At 42.1% G+C, this 23,797-nt stretch overlaps 1 protein-coding gene across 6 annotated transcripts in view; it reads right to left on the bottom strand.

Moving 5' to 3' along the window:
* GREB1L (GREB1 like retinoic acid receptor coactivator) overlaps positions 1–23,256 on the bottom strand; it is a 181,794-nt gene extending 158,538 nt beyond the window's left edge. For all 6 annotated transcript variants that reach the window (XM_032222456.1, XM_032222459.1, XM_032222461.1 and 3 more), the window contains exon 1: positions 23,077–23,256. The gene's annotated coding sequence lies outside the window, so the exon portion shown is untranslated. The remainder of the gene's footprint in view (positions 1–23,076) is intronic.
* Positions 23,257–23,797: the final 541 nt, after the last annotated feature.

The raw sequence follows: 23,797 nt of genomic DNA, 5'->3' as shown, positions 1-23,797 counted from the left end.
ATTTGACAGCAATTGTTTTAAGGCCACTATGACAATTTATGCATTTTCTATTTCCTGTATATTTGAAATTAGACACAATAATTTCTATTTACTAATGTGTGACTTATGGAAAGTGCTTTGGGAACTTCCAGATGGAAAAACTATGAAGAGAAAGAAGGGTAAAGGACATTGTTCATTCTCCTAAGATCATCAGATAACCCCCAGAGCGGGGGCAGGGGTAGCTATGCAATAAGGAACCATGTTGTCTGTTGTCCACCAACATATATTTTAAAATAATAAAGCATACAAAAACATCTACATCACAAAAAATGTGACATATGATTATACTGGGAGGAAAATAAACTTACACATGTTATGATGATTAAAATAAATTAAATGTAAAAAATCTCTAACAGCAAAAGATCAATCTAATAACTGTAGTAAATGTAACCTATATAATATTAATTCAATAATTAAGTTTATCATTAAATCTGTGCCATACATACAGCAACATATTATACAGCAAGATATTACATAATCTTCTCATGTTTAGCATACAGAGACTTTTCAAAAATAGTTACTGTAACTCAAATCCTGGATCCATTCCTTAAAACCAGGAGTGTAACTTTATTTCTAATTATATAAATTGGCTTTGTTATACACCCAGGCCTGATACAACCAAAACCCTTTCTGAGATGAAAATTTCTGCTTTTAAAGAATAAATTCAATTCAAGATCACATCACATTGGATCATTTGCAGCTTGGATCCTTAGGCAGTCAAAAGGGCAAGAACTCTCCAGGTAGGGAATTTTCCTCTATCAGTTTTCAAGGACTGCTGAGGGATGGACATGACATCATTGCAGAGCACAGGCCCTCGGGTGACTTTTTATCCTACCATACTTTTTTTTTCTTTTTAACTTGCTCATTTGCTAAATATCTAATAATAATTAATTTCGGGATGCCCCTAAAATACACATCTATCAATCACAATGTAATATTTCAATATCACTGATTCTCCCTCAGAGGCTTAATGCAAGTTTGAATGATTGAGATGTATCTACTGAAACATTTATCCATTGTGCCAGCAATCTTCTCCACAGAAGATTGCTAAAACATGGAAGAATTGTACCAAAGGGAAGCAACGCAGCATTGTGGTGACAAATTAACTAGGTTCATGATAGATTCTTAGCTATCATCAAGAAACAAAAACAAACACCTACACCATTTTGTGATTTAACAGAAACCAAGGAAGTACACAGCAGGGAGTGCTTAGAAATATGCCCGTATTATTAGATTATAACACTTAGCTTGAAAATAAAATTGCCCACATCAATCAAACATTTAGAGAACATGTTCACAAGAACCAAGTTAAAAAAGAGCTTTCATATTTTTGTGATATTTTGGGCTCCGGTTGCTTTGTGTTTTGCTTGAGCAAGGTATTACAAGGAAATACAATAAGCACAATCAAATGTCATAATAACTCACTTTTTAGGCATTAATGTTTATTTAAAAAGAAGTCTTAGCTCTGAATAGCAGCAAAACTGCTTATGTACTTCAGAATTGCAATTTACTTCCTGCCAGCCAATTGGTGATTTTAATAGATGCGAAGTGGGCACATACTAAGAAACTGGTGGAAACTCGTGCAGCCTATATCTGTTCTAGTTTCAGACCCAGTTTGAACTAACAAACATCTAGTTTAAGTCTCAAACCACTTAATCATATTTACTCTGAACTATTTGTACACATGGAAGAATTAGCTGGATTTCTTTCACGGAGCTGACTACAGTAGACATACACAATATTGCCAAAAGTATTCGCTCACAACTGAGTCTGATTATGTGGATGGGTGAGTGAATACTTTTGGCAATATAGTGTAGCTGGTTAGGAAAAAAGACCATCTACTTCTGTACAATAGAAGTCCCTGTTGTACAGGTGCTCCTCAATTTATGACCAAATTGAGTCCAAAGTTTCTGTTGCTAAGCAAGACAGTTAAGTGAGTTTTGCCCCATTTTATATTTCTTGCCACAGTTGTTAAGTGAACCACTGCATTTGTTAAGTTAGTAACATGATTATTAAGTGAATCTTGGCTTCCCTAATGACTTTGCTTGTCAGAAGGTTGCAAAAGATGATCCCATGATGCAACTGTCATAAATATGAGTCAAGTATCTAAATCATAAGTCACTTTTTTCAGTGCCATTGTAACTTTGGTCACTAAACAAACTGTTTATAAGTTGAGTACTACCTATATAAGCATTCAAGTGTCAGCAGGCAAAGCTGGGCTATAGGAAATTACATGAAATAGTGGAATACAGCAAAGTAAAGGAGTTAACCAAACAATTAAGTTCAAACAGCACACTATGATAACTTTTGCTTCACCACTGTGTGTTGAATCTAGCAGTCAATGCTTACAAGCCATAATGTCAGGCATTGCACAACACCCTAAACCCAAACCAATATTATCATTGTGTAACAATGTAAATCTAGCTTAACTGTCTTATCTCTTGGTGTTCTAAATGCATTTTTATCTAGAGTGTGTTGGTTTAATTTCTATCTTGTTTCAATATTGATTACGTTCAGTTATATTGCATTTGTTCTATACTGAAAACAGTTAAGCTATTCTATGGATAAAGAGCAGAGTAAAAATAATTTAAAATGTAATAGCAAAACGAAGAGCAACATCATCTTTCTCTCACACCAACTCTTCTGCACAGCAACAAGGCCATCTGAAAATCAACTCAATTTTCTAGCTGATGATTAAAGTTCCCAAAAATAGGAGACCCTGCTAAGCATGACAAATCTCCCAAGATGTCTTTCAAAAACCTCTTATCACATAACTTGACTACCTAGGCTTTTAATTAATAAAGCATTTATTATGAAAAAGTGTCAATAGGGCTGCATTCTGCAACACAACCAGATACAATTTCCATCATCCTCAAGTAAATGATATGATTTATACTCAGATACAGCTAGAATACTGGTTGAGGCTGTTCTGTAGCAAACAGCAACTAGAAAGTATTCAAAGAGAATAGCCAATGGGAACTAATAGGGAGGTTGGGTTGAATATGGAGCTACAATCTGCTTTATTGCACTAAGGTAATGAAAGCAATACTTTTACTAACACTTAGCATTTATATCAAATAGAAACCACTGATATCAAACAGACCATTTATATCAAACAGAAGACCACTGAAGAAATACCATTAGAAAAAAATGAAAGGATCACATATCTCGGTTTTAATTTACATGAAAGCTGGGACATGATCAGTGAAGTAAAGACAAGGATAGAGAAAGCTCAAACAGCATTCTTCAAAATGAAAAAGGTCTTCTGCAGTCAGGACATAAGCTTAAGACTGAAAATCGGAGGAGAGAGTTGGTCTCTGACAGAAAACCACTTGAAGAAACTAGAATCATTTGAAAAGTGGATTTACAAATGGCCATTACGTATAAGTTGGGTTGACAAAAGCACAAATGAGGAGGTGATAAGTCACCTGGGAAAACAAAGGGAAATCATCAAAGCCATTAAAAAGCGAAAGTTAGAAAACTGGATGCGACATCCAGAAAAATATGGCTACTTCACTTAATCCTGCAGGGAAAAATTGAAGGCAAACAAGGTCCAGGCAGGAGAAGAACATCATGGCTTCCAAACCTAAGGGACTGGTTTGGACAAAGCTCGGCAGAACTTTTTTGTGCGGCTGTTGACAAAAATAGGATAGTTGACATGATCACCAACATTCGATGATGGATATGACACAAGAAGAAGATCAAAGAGAAGGCAGAATTTGATTCCAGTTACGATCATCATTCAGGAAAGGAACAAGAAGAACAAAAAAATTAGTCTAAGTTTATAAAGGAAAAATCCAGATGTTGATCCAAGTTATCATAACTCTGGATACAACTAGATAATGTGATTTTAGAATAGAATATAATTCTTTATTGGCCAAATGTGATTGAATACACAAGGAATTTGTCTTTGGTGTGTATGCTCTCAGTGTACATAAAGAAAAATAAAATACATTCATCAAGAATCATAAGATACAACATTTGGTGATAGTCGTAGGTTACTAATAAGCAATCAAATCATACTAGGAAACATATAAAACAATATAAATTGTAAAGATACAGCAACATGGTTGTAATCTTAAGTGGGAAGAGATACAGTAGGTACTAAGAAGGATGACAAGAATAACAGTAAAACAGTCAGTAAATAATTTGACAGTTATGGGATTAATTATGGGAAATAGTTGTTTAGCAGAGTGATTGCATTTGGGGAAAAAACTGTCCTTGTGTCTATTTGTACTCAGACATAGCTAGAACTGCATATAGGAAAGATTTTGGAAAAAATCCGAATTTGGCCAAGTAGAAGAATTACATTTCTGAACAGAGAAACAGGAAAAATGTAGTCATTTTTTTTAAAGGTAAGTGCCTCCTCATCCAAATATTAGCAATATTTCATCAAAGAGAATCCAAATTTAAAAATACACTGAAATATAAAATAAAATATGTAAACCTCAATACAGTATATGGCCTTTGAATAAAGAATAAAAATAGGCCCACCTCTTTAAAAAAAGTTCCGGTATATATGCAAGGTAAGACCTACATATGTTTTCTATTTTTTATCTGAATGAAACAAATCAACAACTACCAAGAAAGTGAAATCCACCTCCAAAACCTAAACCTACTCACCATCAGTGATGTCATCTGATTCTCAGGAAGGTGCTATTTCAAAGTACCAGGAGCACTTTGAAGTAGCTCTTTCCTTGGAGACAATACCAGAATATATTCTCAGCAGGGAGTGCTTTTGCCAACTTGTTGCTGGGAATCAGCTTCAACTGTAGCTGTTGAAAAGGAACATACAGGGTGGCAAAAGCAGCTTCCTATTAACTTAAAAAGCTTAGGGTACCTTATAGACAGCTGGAAAGTCTGATGGTTTCATATAAACTAGCAAAAATCAATTTCCATGTATTACATCTTCCTAACTAGCAGATATACAGACCTTATGTATAGCTACATTCCATAGTTCTTAAGTCCAAGTTGCTCCATGCAAACGTACAGTGAGGTTGGAAACAAATTTTAGATAAACCAGCTTTGTTTTGTCATATCACAGATTAAATAGATTCTGGACTTAAATGCAACAACAAAATTAAACAAGCCAAGAAGATTCAGTCAATCAATTCTATAAGCAGCAGAAGCTAATGAGGCTTCAGATGTCCTCAATGCACATGTGGTGAAGGGAAATCAAAGGACTCACAATCAGAAATATTTTTGGGGGAGGGAGCGTGAAGAGGAAACTAAATTCCTATATAAGCAGTCAATGTTCTATGTAACTTCAAAGAACTGGTAGAATGTGTTCTTGGTCACAAGCTGTGCCAAAAAGATAGACAGCTAGAGTTTGCTCCAAAATACAAAATGTTCTCTTCCAAAGTATACAGCTAGATTAACTGGTGATCCAAATGGTTTTTGCAACATCTTTCTTACTGTCAATAATGGGAGGGGGTAGAGAAATATTTTCTAATATTTTTTTATTTAAGAGAGGATTATTTTTTTTGAAAACTGAAAATGTAAATTTATCATAAGAAAAAGCACTGACACATACTCCAAGCAAACATTTAGATCTGCAATAAACTGGAGTCAGTGGTAGAAATATGATCTCAGTCACTTCTGGATCTTTAAATCATATGTATATAATTATTGCCACCCCTTCCTACACACACACAAACACAGGATTCCAATTTGCCTGCCAACTCTAATGTCCATCTCCACTACCGTTTCTATTTTCTTCTTTCTTTTCAAACTGCAATATAATAATTCTGTGCTTGGTGAGAAAGAACGTTGGTCTTACCTGAACGCGTCCTTTAAGAGGAAGAGAGGGAGTGGTCATGTGTGGGTATTCTCAAAGCCTGATTGGTCCAAAGGCAAAGAGCAAACTGTTAAATACTGGTGCCTTCCAATCCTAACCCAGTTTCCTCGAAGGCGAGCGGTAGAACTGAAACAACAACAACAACAACAACAACCCGCCCTGGGAATCTCTCGGGCCCTCTCCTTGGCCCCAAAGGAAAACACTCGGGGCGGGTCGTTACCACTCCCTCTCTTCCCCTTAAAAGACACATTCAGGTAAGACCAACGTTCTTTTTCCAGTGGAAGAGAGGGAGTCGTGATGTGTGGGACATAGCCAAGCTTTAGTCCCAGGGAGGGAGAACAAGTTAACCACTAAGGCCCAAGGGGAGCATTGGCCGCCACTCTCTGCAAGATCCTCCGACCAAAGGATGTGTCCGCTGAAGTGAAGGCATCTAGATGATAATGTCGGATGAAAGGCATTGGAGAAGCCCAAGTGGCTGCCCAACAAATATCTTCAAAGGGGGCCCTCCTGGGCCACGCCGGCGTAGTTGCGGCACTTCTAGTAGAATGGACCGTTATCCCAGATGGAGCCGGGCGACTAGCCCCCTCTTAGGCCTCCACAATGGCCTGAGGCAGCCAATGGCCAATGGTAGCCGAGGACACCCTGGATCCCAACGTTCCCGGCTGGAAGGAAACAAACAAGGCCTTCATCCTGCGGACCCTCGTGGTCCACCAGAGGTAAATGCGTAATGCTCGGCGCACATCCAAATGGTGCCAGAGCCTCTCCCTGTCATTGGACAGGCCCGGACAAAAATCAGGCAGGACGATCTCCTGCGCCCTATGGAAAGGGGTGTTCACCTTCGGGATGAAGGCAGGATCAAGGCGGAGCACCACCATATCCTGATGGAAGTGACAGAGATCATCCCTGGAAGAAAGGGAGTCCACTTCCGAAATCCGCCAGGCGGAAGTAACCGCCACCAGAAAGGCCACCTTCAGGGACAACAACCGTAGATGAACAGACCAGAGAGGTTCGAATGGAGGCCCCGTCAAGGCCCTGAGAACCAGGAGAAGATCCCACGAGGGAAACCTATGGACGGGGGGAGGCCTGAGATTAGCCGCCCCCTTCAGAAAATGCTTGATCAGGGGAACATGAGAGAGAGAAGAAGACCCCCCACCCCCAAGACAGAAGATAAAGCCTCCACCTGACGGCGCAAAGTATTCTGTGACAGCCCCCCATCTAGACCCTTCTGCAGGAAGTCCAAGACATTGGGGATAGTGGCCCTGTCGGGGGAAATGCCAAGAGGAGAATACCACCAGACGAAGGCCGCCCAGGTGGAATTGTAGATGCGGGTCATTGACAGACGCCTAGACGCCTCGATGGTATGAATGACCCCAGAGGACAGGTTAGCCCCCCTCAGGAGTTGCCGTTCAAGAGCCAGGCGGTCAAATGGAGCCACTGGGGCTCCGGGTGAAGCAGAACTCCCTGCCGCAAGACCACCTCCTCCTGTGGAATCCTCCACAGAGGGGCCACCGACAACTGGACAAGGTCTGTGAACCAGGGCCTCCTGGGCTAATAAAGAGCCATGACTATGACTAGCACCTTTTCTACTACCACCTTCCTGAGGGTCCCCGGAACAAGGGGAATGAGGGGAAAGGCATATAGAATGCCCGGGGGCCACCTGTTCCAGAGAGCATCCATACCCTCTGCAGACCGGGACTGAAAACGGGTGAAAAACCAGGGGAACTGTGAGTTCGTTGGTGAGGCGAAAAGATCCACCAGCAGAGTGCCGAACCTCCGACAGATCCTCCGAAACAACGAGGGTGGAGCTGCCACTCGCCATTGTCCAGAGTTGCCCGACTCAGCCAATCCACTTTGGTGGTTGGAAAGACCGGAGATGTGTTCCAACACCAAAGACAACAGGTGCCTCTCCACCCAGGCGCCCAGCCTCAAGCCTCCAGCCAGAGAGCTCAAGAGTGGGTCCACCCCTGATGATTTATGTGGGCCTTGGTGGCCACATTGTCTGTCAGGAGAAGCACCTCCACTGAGGTGTGAAAGTGCGACAGAGCCAGATGGGCCACCTTCAGCTCCAATCAATTTATGTTGTGTCAGAGATCTGAGTCCGTCCACCTGCCCTGAGCCAACCAGGAACCCACCAGGGCCCCCCAACCGAACAGATTCGCGTCCATGGTGATGGTCACCCTGTCCGGCTCCAGAAGCAGCAGTCCTGCTGAATGGACTGTGAGAGCCACCATCCCAGAGAGGACAGGACTCCCACCAGAAGGCGGAGAGTCTGAAGAGAATTGCTCAACCGTCCCCTCTGGAATGGGATGAGCTCCCACTGGAGGGGCCGGAGGTGGAGTCTGGCCCACAGGACTATCCCTATACAAGAGACCATCTTGCCTAACAATTGCAACAATGTGAGGACCGAAACTAACTGACTTTTGTGAACGTTGCTTGCCAGCTGGCACAGACTCCTCTGATGCTCTTGGGACAGACGGACCACCACTGACACAGAGTCTATGACCGTCCCCATGTGAAGAATGCATCTGGAGGGGGAGAGATGGCTCTTGGGGAAGTTTACTGAAAACCCCAGATTTTGAAGACTCCGGATGGTGAGCTGAAGGTCTAAGATGGCCTGAGGAAGAGACCCCGCCTGAACTAGGACGTCGTCTAAGTAACATTGGAGTCTCACTGGAATGGAATGCAGAGTGGCAACCAGAGCCGCCAGAACCTTCATGAACGCCCGAGGAGCTGAGGCCAGCCCGAAGGGAAAAGCTTGGTACTGGTAATGGCGGGTCCCGTGAAAGAATCTCAGAAACCTGCAGTGACTTGATAGAATAGGAATATGAAGGTAGGCCTCTGTAAAATCTACCGAAGCCAAGAAGTCCCCCTTCCGGATGCCCTGAAGGATAGACTTGAGGGAGGACATCTTGAAGTGCCTGTACCCCAGAAAGCAGTTCAGGCGCTTGAGGTCTAGAATTGCCCTCCCGCCCCCCTAACTCTTTGGAACCACAAACAGGTTGGAGTAGTGGCCCAGGCCCCATTCCTCCAAGGGAATTGCCTCCACCGCCTGAATGTCAAGAAGGTGGGAAATCGCCTGATCCATTAGGCGGTGGCGTTCCAGGCTCTGGGACGGATGGAACGACCTGAAGAGATTCAGAGGGGTGGAGAGAAATTCCAACCTGAGACCCTGACATATCGTGGACCGGACCCAAGTGCCTGACGTGATCTCGTCACATTGATCCACATAGAGGGACAGGCGGCCACGGATGGGACGACCTTGTTATCTATCTGCCAGTTACGCAGCCATAAAAGCCGGCGGGAGGTAACAGAAGTGGCCAAGGCCATAGCCATAGCCATAGCAGTTGGACTTATATACTGCTTCATATGGCTTTCAGCTCTCTCTAAGCGGTTTACAGAGTCGGCATATTGCCCCCACAATCTGGGTCCTCATTTTACCCACCTCGGAAGGATGGAAGGCTGAGTCAACCCTGAGCCGGTGAGATTTGAACCTCCGAGCTGCAGAACTAGCAGTCAGCTGAAGTGGCTGCAGTACTGCACCCTAACCACTGCGCCACCTCGGCTCTCCTCCCCCATGACCGAAGCCTCACTAACCATGGAAGGAGAGGAAGCCCGATACTGGGCACGGCTTAAACTCCCATGCCTAGAAGAGTGAGAACTCCTGTCTCACTGGGCGATGCCACGCAAAATGGCTGCAGAAATAAGTCTTTTAATGCTTCCGGAAGATGCTCCAAATCCTCCACATCTCCATAGGAAGAACTAGGCCTCTGGGGAGCAAACCTGCGCAAGGGGCAAGGACCTCTGGATGTACCCTCCAAGGAATCTGCAGGGTCTCTCCTAGGGAAACCTGGAGACACTGAAGAAGAGGGAGAGGGAGACCTCATCTGCTGGGAAACAAAGAGAACCCTATCAGGAGAGGCCGAGGGAGAAGAGGGGCTGAAACCCCTGGGAGAAGAATGCCCAGAAAAAGGCCTGATTGATGACCTGGACCTGTCTCTGGAAGTAGGCCTCGAAGCATTTGCCTGTCTTTCTGCCCTTGCAAAGGTCTTTTCAAAGGCCTTGTGCCTCCTGGCCTCCTCTCTAGTGGAGGCCCTGGATGGGCGCTAGGCCTCACAAGGTCCTGGAGGAGGAACCCCCTCAGACCCCACACCAGGTCCCCCATACCCACCTGACCCTGGGGAAGATCCTATCTCTCCTCCATGCCCCCACTCATGTATCTGTCGAGGAGGAAGGAACACAGGCCTCTGTAGGCCCTGCCGGGACCTGGGCCTGTTGATATCGTGGATGAACTAGGCCAAACGCCCCTGGCTAGGCCTCACGACCATCACAGAGTGGATCAAAGGCCCTGCGCACGTGGCGGCAGCCAAAATGGCCACCGGAGCTCCGTGCGTGGGCAAGGATCCGAAGGGAACCTGAGCAGCTCAGCCAGCCTTCCAGGATCCAGCGCCGCTCCAAACGATGTCGGGGGAGCCACGCAGCATCCAGGCATGCTTTCCTCACCCCCAAGAGGTCCCCCACAATAAAACAAGGCAAAGCCACCCAGATCAATCGCCGGCTCCGCAGGCAGCTCGTGCGCTCCATGTGGCGCCAAAGCCGCTTTCTCTGCTGTTCTTGGTAAAAGAAAGCAGCCGCTCCTGTAGCTGAGTCTGGAGCTGGCACCCCCGCAATCCCAGGGATAGGGCTGAGGCTCCGGGCCTGCAAGGGGGAGTCTGAATGCCCCAACCGCCCAAGGCAGATAACTGTCCCTTGGGACCGCAGCTGCTAATTTAGAATTTAGAATTTAACAAATTTAAAATGTCCAATTAAACCAAATAAAAGACCAGATTGAAACAAAATTAATCCTACCTACAACCAATTCTCAATAGTGCTTGGACCAAGGAGACTGAGAGTAAACTGGGCTAGGATTGGAAGGCACCAGTATTTAAGAGTTTGCTCTCAGTCTTTGGACCTATCAGGCTTTGAGAATACCCACACGTGACCACTCCCTCTCTTCCACTGGAAAAAGCCCAGCTCTCAAAGAGTTTTTACAGGTAGTCCAGTAACAGCCACCACTGGGACTAGCAATTCTGGCACTAAGCAACATGGCCATAAGCAAGATATCACAGGACCATGACAGACATGACATCCTCATTTCTGCTGTGATCATTTAGCAAGGGATCACATAACTGTGACACATGATTTTAATTCTGGTTTCTCCACTGAATCTGCTTATCAACAAATCACATGACCATAGGAGGCTGAAGTGGTTGTAAGTACCCATTGGTTGCAACGTACATGAATCTTGATCACATAACCAGTCATAAAGTTACGATTCAATGCCATTGTAACTTCCGATAATCACTAAATAGGGCAGTCATTAAACAGTCATATTATTTCAGATGTCCATGGAGGTTCTGACTTTTAAAATCTCTCTGTGGCTATCCCAGTTTTATTTATATTGTTTTCAGAACAATTTTAAATAGGATACCTTCTATTTCTATATCAGAATATAGATATCAGGGAAATTCTGGAAGATGGAAGTTCACACAGCTTAAAGTTGCTGAGACTGAGAAACACTCCTCTAGATGTTCACATCTTGAATACATCTTGAATAGCACACTTCTTGTTTCTTAGTAATCCCTGCATGGCTTTGTTAGTATTCATTATGGAATCACCAGCAGAATTAAAAGCAAACTGCAACAATGCCAAATGACCGTGGCACGACAAAACCGCGGTCCACTAAAGCGCGCCCGATTAAAGCGCGTACCTGACGTCATCAGCAGCGCGACAAATACGACCGCGGAGAAAAAAGGGTGTTTTAAAAAGCGCTTTTAAAGCAAGCCGATTCACGTTAAGGTAAGGGTTAGGTTTAGGGTTAGGTTAAGGGTTAGGGTTAGGTTTAGGGTTAGGTTAAGCGTTAGGGTTAGGTTTAGGGTTAGGTTAAGGGTTAGCGTTAGATTTAGGGTTAGGTTAAGGGTTAGGTTTAGGGTTAGGTTTAGGGTTAGGTTAAGGGTTAGGTTTAGGGTTAGGTTTAGGGTTAGGTTTCGGGGGGTTAGGTTTAGGTTTACGCGTTAATTTTAGCTTTACCGCTCACAGCGTGCTTTTTTCGTCGCGCTGTGATGACGTCAGGTACGCGGTTTCGTCGAGCGCGCTTTAGTCAAATGCGGTTTTGTGGTGGAACCCCAAATGACAAGGTACCTATGCTGATATGGTCAAGTAAATACTGCCCTTACATATTAGCAATAGCCCAGTGCTTTACAGTCCTCTCAAAGCATTTTACAGAGTAAGCATATTTCCCACAACAATCTGGGTCCTCATTTTACCAACCCCGGAAGGATGGAAGGTTGAGTCAAATTTGAACCAGTCAGGATCAAACTCCTGGCTGTGGGCAAAATCAGCCTGCAGTACTACATTCTAACCACTGGGTCACTATGGCTCTTTTTGTGTTCTAATGGCTCATGCAAATATGGAAGTCATGGTATTTTTGTGCTGCAAATTTGGAAGTCATGGTACTTTATTTTAAAGTCGGATATCAAAATATCCATTACAGAAGCAGAAATAAAATATCTGCTACAAAAAAACTAATTTAATAGGTCAATGATAAATGTATTCACAATAAAACATCTCTATAACTTACATCAAAACATCCATGGTAAGAACTAAAAAAAATACTAGAAAAATCTTAGTGTTAATGCAAGTTAAGAAAAAAAATCCAATGAAACCAATACATTGTGTCCATGGCTTTAATAAAATAGCAAAACTATAGTTTTTAGTTTTCAGAATTTCTTATTTAACAATCTCAAAAGCCTGCATTGCTGACTTGCAGTCCATAGCTAACTGATACACAGCAGGAAAGCAACAGTCAGAAACAGCTTAGCAACTTGCTAATCTTGACTAGGCACAAAAGATCAACCTTGCTTGGGAGAAAGGTTCTATTCCTGGGCAAGAAAGACCAGTCCCTGAGGATCTAAGTTAAGGGCTTCGACTGGTAATGAGATGGTGGAGTGGGAACAGAAGGGGCAAAACAGGCTCCTGACTTGCCCATTTCCCACTCTTTAACTTTCTTCCTGCTGGCTTCTCTCCAACTACCACAGCTGGAAGATCAAGGGACAATAGAGCAAGTAAGGCAAGACTGTCTTTTTTCAAAAAGTCTGCCTGGACTTGACACTTGTTAGCCAAGGTAGAAGAGAACACCATCTCCCTGCTTTGCAAACTAAGGGACAGAAATAGATACCAATTGCAGTGGCAATGTACGGCAATAATTCTTCAAAAACTTAACCAGGAAAGGAAAACACCTGGCACCCCTTGCTAGCTGCATCTTATGGCCTGTTCTCCCCATGCCAAGCACTTCAGAGCTTCTGGTGGGTGGGGGTGGGGGTAGCAATGTAGCACAGGCTGAACAACTCTCTTGCCAATCAAGAATCCCAACAAAGCAGCTTTGTCTCTCACCTTCCATTCACAGAAGCCTTGCCAGACAGGTGGGGCTTAAAAAGAACTACATGTACGTAGTTGTAATTCAACTTCTCATGTACTAATTAATGAAAATTGTAGCCACAGTGAAATGCCCCTCCCCCAGTCTTTAAAGCAATACAGCTCTTTTTATTTAATAAATGTATGTGTAACAGCATATACTGTGTGGCATTTTCTATTCCCCCCCCCGCCTATTTTTACTCACTAGAGACATACATCAGTGAATGAAAGAGCTTCAGACCCATAGCCCTTGAGCTAATGAATGAATTCTCATCAAGCCCTCCAACTCAATCTTAAGTTAGAAACCCATTGAATTATGGTCTAATAATGCTTTTTACAAAAAACAAAGATTTGTACAAATATTTACAATCTGTCAGTATCAGTAAAGATTAAAAAACAGAATTTGGGAGAGATAAGAGTTTTAAGCTTCAGCCTTGAATACATTTACTAAAGAATTTCTGAGTAATCACATTTTAGGAATCAGTTACTAAAGGCTTTCACACATCTCTGGTTCATGACTAACCCTAAACCAGGCATGTTTTAATTACAGTTTATTGACTTTTGGCATTATGAACCCAAAACAAACAAACACATTATGGCTCAGCATAATGTATGAATCCAGCCAATCCCCAATACACCAATTTTAATAATCATGGAACTACTGTGAAAGGAACTTGAAGATCTCTCCTGAAACAGCACATCAAATCTAAGTTAATTGTTTCTCACAGCTCTGCTCATTTAAAAATTTGCCAAGCTTTCTTTCCAAAAAGAGGAAATATAAAGGTTATATTCATATCCACACACTTAGGGACAGAGAGGGAATTATTAGATTTCACTGTAATGGGAATTATTCAATTCAAACTTCCCAAAATTGGTACAAAATAAAATATTAAGTTATTTCTTAATTTATAAAAGAATTTGTAACTTACAATGTACAGCATTACATATATTAGGGGAAGCCTATGAAATATTGTTTGACACTTTGTTTGAAAATAGATATATACTGTATATTTAGAAACAAAAGTTCAAAAATGCCCATACCACAAGAAAGGCACACAAAGAACAAATTCTGGAAATTTGCAACTATATTAAAACAATTTAGGCACAAAAATTTAGTAAAACTAACTTTGAATTTAGGTGAATTTAATTGTACCTTTCTCTGGAATAAAATCTATGTGGTCTTCTGTGGAACGTTCACTGAGGGCCATATTCAAATAAAGACTAAATTCATGCACTACCACTGACTGCATTAATTTACAGGAAAAATTTAGTTAAGAAAGTTGATGCTGTAATAACCTGGAGCAAATATGCTGGAGTTCTTGAATCCAAAACTGAGCATAGTCAAACATGTATCTTGGACTTTAAAATCAATTTGGAGCAATGAAAAGTAAGATATTGTGATAAGAGTAGCTAATAAGAAAAGGCAGTCCCAAAAGGGTTTAGATCAGAGTGGTATTCAGCCAGTTCTGACAGGTTCTGTAGAACCAGTAGCAGAAATTCAGAGTAGTTTGGAGAACTGGCAAATAGGCTGGCCCCGCCCCCACTGCCTCCCGGCTGATCTTCTTTTGTTGCCCTGAACAGGAGAACAGAGCTGGAAAGCAGGTTAGTGGGGTGGGGAAGGAATGGGGATTTTGTAGTAACCAACCTCCAGGAGTGGGGAGGGAATGGGGATTTTGCAGTATCCTTCCCCTGCCACACGCACAAAGCCATACCACGTCCACAAAGCCATGCCCACAGAACCAATAGTAAAAAAAAATTTGAATTCCCACCACTGGTCCAGATACTTAAAGAAGTGAGAGATAGCAAAATAATTGCAAACAAACCATGAGTATAAAATAAAGGTTTTAGTTCTTCCCTCAGCAAATCATTATTGCTAACTCTGTAAATCACTTAGAAAGAGCTGTAAAGCACTATAAAGTGGTATATAAGTTTAAGTGCTATTGTAATGTATTAGAAATTATCATAAGGCCTTAACTCAGGAATAGATAGATACCTCAGGAATAGAAGATACCTTTCAGCTGTACTTTAATTCCAACTTAATAGCATGTTATATAAATTCAAAAAGGTACTTGGTAAGATCACAACCCTTCATTCTAGCAAGCAGGAGAGCTCTAAAACAAACAGGTGCACTAGTAGAAAAAGGCTGCATCCAATAGCTTTAGGCTATGAAAGCGAAATTATCCAGCTTTACCAACCATTGCTATAAATCAATTCAGTGGCATTGTATTCCTCTTTAACAATATTTGATTTATTATTTAGCAGTATCTAGTACTAAGTGATTTCAAAAAATTAAATAGCAATTGATTTACTCTGATAAACATAATCAACTCAGGGCATACATTAATGTCCATTTTAATCTAGTTATTGAATTTACCTGAAAAAGAATACCAAGCACTTTTGATTCTGAATTGAACAACTGATTAATAATTGAAATATAAGCCGCCTAGCTCCCATCCAGAAGCATTTTGTTTCATGACTTCTATTATCACAAGTTTAACCTGAACTATGAAAAATTTCAAATGAAAAGGAAGAAAGGGGCCTAGCTTCTGTACAGTCCAACTGGTGGCATGAAGGTATCTAAACACAGAAACTATAATTGAATTTTCCTGGGGAACTAGGCAGGGATAAAATAAGAATGCAGGACTCAATAGACTGAGAGATCCATATAAAGTTACTGGAACCTTCAACTTCTGAAATCAGAAGCACTGCACAAAGCTCTAGAACCATGAGAGTGAGAGAACTTAAATTTGATTGTACAGGTAGTTCTTGACGTATAGCTGTTCATTTAGTGCTTGTTTGAAGTTACAGTGGCACTGAAAAAAGTGACATGACCATTTTTCATACTTACAACTGTCACAGCATCCCCACGGACATGCACTCAAAATTCAGACACTTGGCAAAACTGACTCATATATATGACGGTTGCAGTGTTCCATGGTCATGTGATCCCCTTCTGTGACCGTCTAACAAACAAAGTCTGGGAAGCCAGATTCACTTAACAACTATATCACTAATCACCAAGCGCAGTGATTCACTTAATAACTGGGGCAAGAAAGTTCGTAAAATGGAGCAAAACTCATTTAACAACTCTCACTTAGCAACAAAAATGTGGGGCTGAATTGTGTTCGTAAGTCAAGGACCATTTGTATTTTGTGCAGCCTGCAGTTCCTGAATTCACTTCATAACAGATTCACCAGAGAATCAGTTTCAATACAGAGACTACCAGGGGTGGGTTTCAACCGGTTCGCGGCGGTCCCTGTGAACCGGTTGGTCGGCGAACCCGGAAGTAAGTAACTTCCGGGAACGGCGAAGGGCCTGCCCGCCCCCCACGGTCCTTACCCGGTTTTGACGAGTTCTGCGCTTCCACGCATGCGCAGGATGCATACAGCGCCTGCGCGATCCTCCAGGAGCAGCTGGAGCATCGCGCAGATGCTAGTACACATGCGTGCACCGCACGCGTGCACGAGGACGCTGCCGGCCCCGTTCCAACCGAACCGGTTGGAACGGGCCGAGAAACCCACCCCTGGAGACTACCAAATGTGCACTGTCACTGCCCAGTCAACTGTTGAGAGAAAAAGGTATCTGTGATTAAACAGCCTTAGGTGACAGAAGCATTTCCAGACCACAATATACAAATGAGGTGTCATGGTAACAGAATAATCTGTTGTGATAACGAGCCTCTACAATGTTATGATGGATTTCCAAGAATGATATGCCACTGTATCAGTTCTCTTAGATGTTCCCCTCTGCTTAACACCCGTACTTCAGTTCTATCAGGATTAAGCTTCAAGAGACTCATAATCTTTCTGATAAAAATATCAGGACCACACTAGGAGACACACAGACCCATTCAAATCTGAACCCACAGAAACCGTGATCAGTATCACCACTGAACAAATGATGCTGCAACTCATGGAATTTAATCTGTTCTCCCAATGGTCCCAATGTAAATTCTGAGCACAAAGAGAGACAGGAAGTATCCCTGTGTAATATTCATGAAGGTGGAACCCAGGAGACAAGGAAAAGGTACCCAGTATTTCTAAGGTTCAATCTTCCAAACAGTAATGAAATAAGGCATCACCAAACATGTGAACTGTTTTCCTACTTTTCAAATCCAATATCGTGTTATTATCTATACATTTATATATTAGGTCAAGTATAAGATCTCTGATGGTCATTTACATTTTAGTCATCCCTACTGAAATGGTTGCTACATGTAGGCTGTCCTTGAAGATCATCCAGAAGCTACGCTTGGTCCAAAACATAGCATTGCAAGGAAATATGGCCACTCCTTAATATGCCTATGTGACAACAATACTTTGTGAGTTGTACTGTCTTCCTATTTGCTTCTAGGTGAATTAAATGTGCTGTAAAGCTTACATGGAACACAACCAGGTTGTTTGTGAGACCATCTTTTTCCAATGACATCTGCCCATCTCATATGTTCCAACTGAGAGGGCATGCTTGGTCTTTTCCATGAAACAATGTAATCTAATGGGAAGCTAAGAGATATGCTTTTTCCATGGTGGTATCTATTTTCTGAAAGATTTTCTATCTCACTCCTGCCCTGAGTATACAGTTAACTTTGACCTTGTAGCAGTAGACAGCAAAGGCTTTCCTTCCACATATCAGTCAGGATAAGTGTCTATCAGACATTTAATAAATCACCTATTAACAGTTAACATAAAAACAAAACCTGTTTTTTGCTACTATATGATTTTGGGGTTTTTTCTCTATTGCTTTTTTTAAATATCCAATCAGATTTGTACGACAATTGGGCAGCCATATAAATGGCACTTATACAGTATGTATGTATGTATGTATGTATGTATGTATGTATGTATGTATGTATGTATATATATATATATATATATATATATATATATATGCATGCAAATATATATGAAATAAATTGCATTTCAGTGACAGATGAATTCAATGGAATAAATTCTAAGTAACAACTAAGAATACCTTCACTTTCTGTTAAGCCCCAAATAAATTTTAAAAAAGCATGCACTAGTGAAATAAATTGGTGAATAAAAAGCAAAAGATAAAAATCCAGTGAGTTAAAAATACCCTGAAAATTACCCCATTAAAAAATATAGTCATAGCAGTAACCTCACAAGGAATTGAGACCTAAAAAATCAGCTCAAGATCTTAACGGTTCATGTTAACATCAGATTTAGGAGATGTTTCCTTCCTCAAGGCAGTTCCCTATCTTGAAAAGGAATTCCTTACTGTCAAGATCCAGCCAGTTATTTCCAACCAGCACATGTTCAGCTTCAGTTACTGAAATTCTTGCTCCAAACTATTGACCAACCAAACTCTAGCAGCATAATGCAAATATACAAGGGCAAACAAAGGTAATTTTATCTGCAACATGCCTTGCAAGGCTATTACAATTTGTTTCCAAGGATAACTGAATCTGCCTGAAGGTCAAAATAAAAAAGGATCCTTATATTTAGTACAAATTCCACTAAACGCAAACACACCCATTGCCAAGAACCACAACTTTACCATTCTGTCCATTGTCACGTAAGCTTCCCAATTGGTTCCAGCTAGAGTTTTTTAGAATTGTTAATTTTTTCTCTAACTGCATTCCAGTTATTTTCCTTATTCACTAATTGCCCCAAAGTCCCTGGAGCACTAGGAAAGTAATATAGCTCTTACCAGTAAGAAAAAAAAAAGTCTAACAATGATCATATTGATTGCCTGGCAGGGGTGGGTTGCTGCCGGCATTACTGCCGGTTCGGTGCGTGCAAAAATAGACTGTTCTTTGCTAATCCTTCTTGTTACTTGATAACCAAAGTGGTGGCCAAAAAGCCTGAGTCAGCCAGGTAGATCTTAAGGAGCTGGTGAAGAAATTCATTTTAAATCTATTACCATTACCACTTCTACTAGCTCTGATGGAGGGTTCCACCACAAATCCGCGAAGCCCTTATCCGTGGAGACATAAGCGTGAAGACTAATTCGCGCCGTTCGAAGCGCTAAGGAAAAACGCGACCCTACTGCGATGACATAATTGCGGAGGGCAAATCCGCGCATTCCCAGGCACTCAGTACCCTAAACCTAACCCTAACCCTAACCCTAAACCTAACGCTAAACCTAACGCTAAACCTAACGCTAAACCTAACCCTAAACCTAACCCTAAAACAAACCCTAAAACAAACCCCTAAACCTAATCCTAACCCTTACCTTAATTGAAATCGGCTTTCTGCCGCGGCACCGTTTTAAAGCGCCCTTCTGTTGCCGCGCTGTTGTCGTGGCGGTGATGACGCACGGTGATGACGTCGTGGCTTTAGCGACGCGATTTTATCACCGCTATTTTGACGAGCGCGGTTTTGTCGTGCCACGCTGATGGAGGTCCAGCCTTCTATAGGCACTGTGTATGAATCCTCAAAATAGCAATTTGGATAGCCAGAAATGAGAGATATGTGGACAGACTATAGGTAGTATTTGACTTACAACAATTCACTTAGTGACTATTCAAACTTACAACAGCACTGAAGAAAGTGACTTATGACCATTTTTCACGTTTATGACCATCGCAGTATCCCCATGGTCATGTGATTTACATTCAGACACTTGATAACTGACTCGTATTTATGACAGTTGCAATGTTCCGGAGTCACGTGATCCCCTTTTGTAACTTTCTGTCAGGCAAAGTCAAAGGGGAAACTAAATTCACTTAACCACCATGTTACTAATTTAACAACTGCAGTGATTCACTTAACAAATGTGGCAAGAAAGGTTGTAAAATGGGGAAAAACTCACTTAACAAATTTGTTACTTAATATAGATTTTGGGCTCAATTGTCGTCCTACGTTGAGGACTACCTGTACAAAGCCTAGTTATCTTTTCCAGATAATGAAGACTGAGATCCAATTTATTCAAAATGAAATGAGTTAGAGAGTTTACTGAAATTAATTTTGGTAAGATTAATGTTTAAGTCTTTGCTTGCATTTCATTGAGAACCCTGAGGGGATGGGGCTTAACATTATTTTTCACATGATCTGGTTTGTTTTTAATCCCTTGTTATTATTTTCATATATGACTCAAGGCAGCAAACAAGCCTAATGTTCCTTCTTTCTCTAAATTTCCCCACAACATCTCTGATGTGAGAGTGTGACTGGTCCAAAGTTACCCACCTGGTTTTTATCTAGGCTATTCATCATTCATAGAAATCAAGTGAGAACCTTAATATAGGCTCAGAACCTGGTGACCATGCATTGATCTGGCATTTCTTAGCACTGTTAACTTTCTTTCTTTTTTATCCCTAAATTCATTGTTAATATTTAGAATGAATAGTATGTTTCCTCCCCATCAAAGAGAAATATGAAAAAAGTGAAAAACAGAAATTGCCAGGTAGCAATATAAAAGAACAGCAAATAAGAAATCTTAAAAAGAATAGTGCATACAAACACTAATTAATGGCAATAAATATTCACCGGGTCTGTAATTTTCAGCCTATTTAACTGAAAGTAAACATCACTGAACTTCTTGTGCCTTCATTAGAGGCATTTACAACACAGCTGTGCCAGATTGAAAAAAAGTATCTTTGTGTTCCATAGGATTTACTGTCACATCATTTTGTGTTGTAAATTGGTTTCTCATGTGTGTAAATTGAACAGCTGTACCAACAACCAGTTATGTTATAAAATTTTTATTTTATATTTAAAAAAAAACAGCCACTGTCTGGTTTTTATCCTACACTGTAGGATTTTAAATGAAAGTGCTTCAGACTAAAGCTGAACTTGAACAAAATCGTTACTCAGAATTAATTTACCATGATTCAATTATTACTCAGAGTATCTATTTTTCTGCACATACATTTTAATGATATGCTTATCACATAGGCTGGATAAGAAACATCTACAAGATTGGAGGGTTTTGTCACAATTAAACAGCAGTGTTGCCCTTCATCCCTTCCGTATGTGTGGAATCACAATAGATGTACAAAAGGGGTAGAGCTTGTCTTACAACAGCATGATAATACCCTCATCATTTGCTCCCTTTCACAGGCCTGTGGATTCATTCAGTACACAAGGCTAAAATGTGATTTGCTTGACTATAGTATAATGCATTGTGTAACACCTGCTTTAGACTACTACATATTCTCAGAATCATGACTAAACACAGTGTACAAGTAAATATGTGTAGGACTGTGTTGTGATTCTCAAGCAACAATCACACTGCATTAAGCCATTGTTTCTTTATTATTTACTAAATAAATCAGAAATGGCTACATTCACATTTTGATTTACTATATTATCTGACTTACCCCTGCCCAGCCTTCCTCTAGGTGAGACTGAAGCAAGTCATACTCTCACTAAGCATAGGATTGTTTAAACAGATTCAGCTTTAAATGCCTTATTTGAAATGAATAAATGATCCTATCTGCTGTGTCACCAACTTTTGTAGGATTGCAGAAAATGGGGTATTAAAATATGGGTCAATATTTTAAAAAATATACCAGAATTATCTTCTTAAATTTCACTAAGGCATAACTCATTGAAACACAGTCATCTTGACCTAGTGTGTTTTGCTGTGCAATTAATTTAAGGTTCAAGTACCCCATGAAAACACAACAAACTGTAATCCAATTCAGGATGGGTAGAAGCATGGTACAAACATACACAATACTTTGTGGCAAGGAATCTGCAAGAATAGACTTGGATAATTAGGAAAATGCACTGCACCAGCCCCCCCCCCCCAATAAATTTGACTATCCATAATTTGGATTTTACAACTTCTACAAACCTCAGCAATTCACAGTGTTATTTTATTTTCTCACACAGTTTGAATAAATGATAAATAGGTGAAGAAACTAACAACTCCTAAGCACTTTTTCAGCAAAGGCTGCGAAGGGGAGGAATTCTACCGCCCGACTCCGCGCGATTTCACATTTTATTTCTCCTGCGGTCTATCCCGCTTGGGTGAGAAGAGGCTGTCAACTGTCACCACAGCAGCATCTCTGCAAAAGGAACCAAGGTGTCCAAGCAAAACAGACCCACGAAAAAGAGTCGACTTTGAAGGAAGACACCCATGAAAACCGTCCTTGGGCCACAGGTTTCCACTCGCTTCTTCCCCAAAGGTAGCCAGGGTTGAGGATCGATCGACTGCCCCCGCCTCCTCGGGCTGCACTGACAAGCTGAATGGCCAGGGGCAGCCCTCTCGGCCAAGCCTCATCTTGGCAGATGGCCGGCAAAGCCTTTTTTTAAAAATTATCATTATTCCCGGGGGGGGGGGGACGGGAGCGAAGGTTTCAGGCTAAAGAGCCGCCGTCTCGCAGCGAATCTGACACTCGACATGCAAGGGAAGGACCCAGCAGGCTAAAGCAGGCCAAGATCTTTGCTTGGGTGCCTCTCTAACCCTTCCAACCTCCGCAGCCTTCCTTCCCCCCCCCTTTTTTTTTTGTAACCTCCGTTCTTTCCAACTGGGTCAAAGACGACCCCGAGTCCCCAGAGGCGAAAGCAACACCCGCCAGAGAAAAGAAGGCTTTCGGACGGACCGGCAACTCGTTTGCTGGGAATGGGGAGAATCCTTGATTTCAGAGCCGTTCCAAGGACAGCACAAGCCCCGTTCCGCGACTACTCGGCCTGCGTCCCCGATAGGAGTGAGAGCCAGCCGCCGCCTCCCCCCACGCCCAAATCCCCCCAGCTCCTCTCCCTTCCCCGCTTCAGCTATTTTTATTAGCACTTGGAGGGGTATTTTTCAGCTCTCCCGCATCAGAGTCGAGCAAGAGGAAAGAAGGCCCCGCCACAGCTGAAGCTCCGGGCGCTGCTTCTTACCGTGCGAAGTAGGAAGGAGTTCGGGAAGGAAGGAGAACGCCGGATCCCACGTCGCCTCTTCCTGCAGCCAGCTCCCACCCGCAGCCTCCTCCGCCGCACGGCTGCTCCGCAAAAGTCTCCCGAAGGCGCTCGCTGCCCGCTTTCTCCCTCCCCCCTCTCTCTCGCAAGCGCTCTGGCTTGGCTGAGGACAGAGAGGAGGGGCAGCGGAGCTGAGGGGTGGGGACTCCCGGACGATGCCTCCCCCTTACTCTGAAAGGGGAGGGGGGAGCGAGCGCCGTCCGGGGTGCGCGGTTGTTTTGCGGATTAAGCTGCTGCTCCCTTCCCTGCTCCGAATTTCTCATTCGCGATGTTGGGGAGGTGGATGGGGCCCTCTTTCTAGCGGCCGTCCTTCCTCTTACCGGCAAGAAGTCAACATGTTTTTCTGTCAGGACACAGCCACATAGGCATGACATTACTGAGTTGAGGTTTATCATTAGATCACCAAATATTTTTTTAAACTATTTCAGATGCTTATATGGACAAAGCAGTATACGTAGATCAGGAAGGTATCGCCTAGCTTATTTGGACACTAAACCTTGGAAAAGCCCCCTGCACCGAATCTCATTTAAAAAAAAAAAAACTGTACATTTGAGGAAATCTTACCACTTTCCAAAGAGCTCAGAAGTAAGAATCCAATGGAATAGCTGGTCCTAAAAAAGCCTGAATAAGCAGGAACACATTA

This window comes from Thamnophis elegans, chromosome 8, assembly GCF_009769535.1.
Source record: "Thamnophis elegans isolate rThaEle1 chromosome 8, rThaEle1.pri, whole genome shotgun sequence".
Taxonomy (NCBI): Eukaryota; Metazoa; Chordata; class Lepidosauria; order Squamata; family Colubridae; genus Thamnophis; species Thamnophis elegans.
Note: the sequence above shows the minus strand (reverse complement) of the source record. Positions and strands in the feature narration are given on the sequence as shown.